This window comes from Lynx canadensis, chromosome C1 (genome assembly GCF_007474595.2).
Source record: "Lynx canadensis isolate LIC74 chromosome C1, mLynCan4.pri.v2, whole genome shotgun sequence".
Taxonomy (NCBI): domain Eukaryota; kingdom Metazoa; phylum Chordata; class Mammalia; order Carnivora; family Felidae; genus Lynx; species Lynx canadensis.
The window spans coordinates 205,050,802-205,055,656 of record NC_044310.1 but is presented as its reverse complement, the minus strand read 5'-3'; the positions used below and the strand labels follow the sequence as shown (position 1 = coordinate 205,055,656).

Below are 4,855 nucleotides of genomic sequence, written 5' to 3'. Positions count from 1 at the left end.
ACACCTCATGGGTTCCGCCTCTCTGGAGGGCTCAGAGGGGTCACACACAAGCCAGTCATTCTCTCCAGATGGGAAGAATGACAACTTGTAATGACCGAGTGTATAGCTGTTTTGGGAGATAGGTTTCTCACCAGAATAATCTGAATGGGTTTTTTTTTTTTTTTTTTTTTTTTTTGCAAACGGAGTAGACCTAAAGTATTATAATCACACACCAAGACAGATTACAGTTACAGAATACTTCAGCATTTACCAAGAAGATTTTCACATGTTATTTCATTTGATCATGACTACAATCCCATGAGGTAATTATTATTATCTGTACTTGAAAACTGGAGAAAGAAATCAAGACCTGGAGTGACTCAATGACTCATCCAATATTCTACAACTTGTAAATACAACTTGTTATAGACTTAAGGTTTGAGTCCATGCTTATGGCCCTAAGTTCAGTGTTCTGTCCAATACAACAGGCTTTCTATCTGGTTTTACTAAGGGAATATATATATATATATATTTTTTTTTTTTTTTCTTTTGGAGAGAGAGCACGCAAGCTGGGGAGAGGGGCAGAGAAAGAGAGAGAGAGAGAGAGAGAGAGAGAGATCTTTAGGCAGGCTCTGCACTCAGCACAGAGCCCAACAAGGGGTTGGATCCCATGACCCTGGGATCATGACCTGAGCTGAAATCAAAAGTTGGCTACTCAACTGACTGAGCCACTCAGGCACCCCAAGGGAATATATTTTCTACACTTTTCAGGAAAAACCTTAATTTCCCATGGGTAAGATTTTTTTTTTCTCTTAATGAGGACGTTTTATCACTCATCATATAAAATTTCAATAATTTATGAATGCAAATAATATATTACTTAAGCATCATAAGGAAAAAGCATAAGGAGTCATTGTTAATATTACAACTAACCCATATACAGCTGTTACTTAAACAGCTTGATTTCTTTGTCAAATGGATATGCTTCTCTCATATTAACCTGTGTGTCCTTACATGAGAGCGAAGCAAAAAGGTGCACAAAATACTTAAGTAATCGAAAAAAAATTCCAGGAATGACTTCAACGAAATAGATGTTCTTTTTTTTTTTTTTTTTTTAACGTTTATTTTTGAGACAGAGAGACAGAGCATGAATGGGGGAGGGTCAGAGAGAGGGAGACACAGAATCCAAAGCAGGCTCCAGGCTCTGAGCTGTCAGCACAGAGCCTGACGCCGGACTCGAACTCACGGACCGAGAGATCATGACCTGAGCAGAAGTCAGGCCACTTAACCGACTGAGCCACCCAGGCGCCCCCATGAAATAGATGTTCTTAAGTGATTGACCAAAGACCTATCAAGAGTTCTTTTCAACTCCCCATGCAGTTGAGAGTATTTCCAGTCAATTGTAGCCCTCAAGGAATGAAGAGGCCAGAATGCCCACACAGGGCTAAAATAAAATACAGAGTAACAAGAGGAAAATAGAGAAATTGGCATCAAAATGTGGAACCATCCAGGCTTGTACAAGTGCAAGGTTTCTGACAGGCCCCACCTGCTCTCAAGTGGTAGTAAGAATTTAGTTAGCTGAATATCAGCAAGCTATCTCCTTCAAGCCAATGAAACCCTATTTCATATAGCCTATCAGGAAGCACAGTTCAATAGGGAAAAGATTTTTGTCACAGAATTTTTATAAACGGAATTTTAACTCTGAGAGCATGCAGGAGACTCTCATCTTGGCTCTTCAACCCGACTCCTACTCAGATAATCTTTCCCAATAATCCGGTCACTTACTGTCCATTAAGACGATATCCTCTTAACGAATTCAGACATCTCCAAGCCACACCCGTTCTCTGTAGATCCTGCTGGAATTTCAGTGCCCTGCCCATGATCTCGAATGATCCTCCTTTCTTGGCCTGTTCCCTCAGAGACCCTATTTCACTAGACACCCTTCTCCTGCTGCCCACCCCACTAGTCACGTGCCTAGTTTATACTTTTTCATTTTTTGACTCCTTCTTTTCATATCATTGCGTCTGCATCTAATGTTTTCTCCCTCTACTTTGCCCCTGAAGTTGATGTCTTGCTGGCTTGAAGGCAGCAAAAACATGGTGGCAAAGCACCTGTGGCAGTTTCAAAGAGGTGGCTAATTAAAATTTTCAAATGTCTTCTCTTGATTTAAAGAATCAGCTAAGGTTCTAGGTGTAATATTGATAGCACGGAAGTTCTTCCTAATTAGAAAACCAAGAAGTTATATATATGTATATGTTACTATATGTATGTATTTGTATAAATATAAAAATAAAAATAAATATGAAACAAAAAAATATATATACTTCTCTGTATAATTATAATGTATACATATAATAAAGTTAGAGTGGGATACAGAGAAGGGAAAAGGGAGAGATAGAGAGAGCTACATTAGGTACTTAGGAAGGTATTAAAAAACAGAGTATAAAAAAGATCTTTCCCTAAAAGATCACTCAGTCTTACTGACTTGCACTTCAGTATTATGTTTTGAACTGTTTTCCATATAAATTTCATGTTTGTATTTCCGTGAAGCCCTCATTGAAAATGTTATTATACACCTCAAATGTGTCTCCTACTAATACAATATGAAAAATATTATTGGCATGGAGTCTTGGGAATAAAAACAAAATAAAATACAAATTTTCTTTTTTTTTCTTTTTTTAAAAATTTTTAATGTTTATTTATTTTTTTCGGGGGGGGGGAGGGGTAGAGAGAGAAGGAGACACAGAATCCGAAGCAGGCTCCGGGCTCTGAGCTGTCAGCACAGAGCCCGACGTGGGGCTCGAACTCACAAACTGTGAGATCATGACCTGAGCTGAAGTTGGATGCTCAACTGGCTGAGCCACCCAGGCGTCTCTAAAATAAAAATTTTCTAAAGACAACCGCCAATTTATGTAACCTGTCACGTCTCCGTTTTCAACTTGGCTGTTAGGATGCATAGACCCAAATATTGTGATTAATTACAACACACATTTACACTATGGTTAGCATATGTGTGTCCTCTTTTTCACAACTGTGTTTTCCTCTTTTTTTATTTATTTGTTTATTTTGAGAGAGAGAGAGCACGTGCACGCGCACAGCATGAGTGTGGGAGGGCAGAGAGAGGGGGGGAGAAAGAGAATTCCAAGCAGGCTCCCTGCTGTCAGCATACAGAACCCCGACTCTACTCGGGGCTCAATCTCACAAATCACGAGATCATGACTTTAGCCGAAATCAAGAACTCAGATGCTTAACCATCAGTGCTACCCAGGCGCTCCTGTCTTTTTCTTTATTTCAAGCAGCTTAAAATCACTTTCAGAGGAATCGAAGTATAACTAAATTGAATAAATGGATTGAAAGTGTGCTTTCAAGGAGAAGAAAAATATCAATTAAGGGAAAGCATTTATTACGGGATGAGTATGTACATATTGAGAAAATGTAGATATAGTACATTATAAAAATGGGAGGAGAACAGAGAGAAGCAAAGCTTTTAATTGTTAACAATAATTATATTGGTGGTGATAGTATGAACATTATTACTTAGAGACCATGTATGTGACGTGGAATAAAGGTAATGAATAATTACGGAATGTTCTCTTTCTATAACCTTCAGTGTCCAAGGGAACCAGGTCGTTTGGTGTGGAAGAAGAAAAACATATATGAAGAGGTTAAGTGAAAAATCTCTGTAGTTTTCCATTTGAACTGGAATTGAATTCAATAGAATTCCAATCCAAAATCCCAGCACAATTTTTTTTTTTGAGGAAATTGATAAGCTAATTTTCAAATGCATATGGTAATACAAAGGAACGAAAATAGAACAGTTTTGAAAAAGAGTCAAGTTGGACAACTTACATTACTTGATTTCAAGACTTACTCTGAGCTATAGTAATCAAGCCAGTGCAGTAATAGCAAAAGGAGAAAGGTGTTTTTATTTTTTAAATTTTTTTTTTTCAACGTTTATTTATTTTTGGGACAGAGAGAGACAGAGCATGAACGGGGGAGGGGCAGAGAGAGAGGGAGACACAGAATCGGAAGCAGGCTCCAGGCTCCGGGCCATCATCAGCCCAGAGCCCGACATGGGGCTCGAATTCACGGACCGCGAGATCGTGACCCGAGCTGAAGTCGGACGCTTAACCGACTGCGCCACCCAGGCGCCCCTTTTTTTTTTTTTTTTTAATTTTTTTTTTTTTTTGAGAAAGGTGTTATATCAGAGGAGTGGAATAGAATCCAGAAATAGGCACACATATATATGGCTTAATTGATCCTTTTCAAAGTTGAAAAGGTAGTTCAGTGCAGAAAGGATAGTTTTTTTCAGCAGACGCGGTCAGAACAATTGGATAGCCATGTACAAATACGAACCGTGATCCGTATCTTACTCCATATATAAAAAATTTACTCATGGGCACTTCGGCAGCACATACACCAAAATCGGAACGATACAGAGAAGATTAGCATGGCCCCTGTGCAAGGATGACATGCAGATTTGTGAAGCTTCCATATTTTTACAAATAATCCAGCGAAGAAATGGGCAGAAGACATGAATAGACACTTCTCCAAAGAAGACATCCAGATGGCCAACAGGCACATGAGAAGATGCTCAACATCGCTCTTCATCGGGGAAATACGAGTCAAAACCACACTCAGATATCACCTCACGCCGGTCAGAGTGGCTAAAATGAACAAATCAGGAGACTATAGATGCTGGCGAGGATGTGGAGAAACGGGAACCCCCTTGCACTGTTGGTGGGAAAGCAAGCTGGTGCAGCTGCTCTGGAAAACAGTGCGGAGGTTCCTCAAAAAATTAAAAATAGATCTATCCTATGACCCAGCAATAGCACTGCTAGGAATTGACCCAAGGGATACAGGAGTGCTGATGCGT

The 4,855-nt window shown here is 39.4% G+C and overlaps 1 non-coding gene across 1 annotated transcript; it reads left to right on the top strand.

Moving 5' to 3' along the window:
* The first annotated feature begins 4,376 nt into the window (after nt 1–4,376).
* On the top strand, nt 4,377–4,481 carry LOC115522525. Its single transcript, XR_003971431.1, has one exon. It is a non-coding gene; the product is annotated as a U6 spliceosomal RNA (small nuclear RNA).
* The last annotated feature ends 374 nt before the right edge of the window (nt 4,482–4,855 follow it).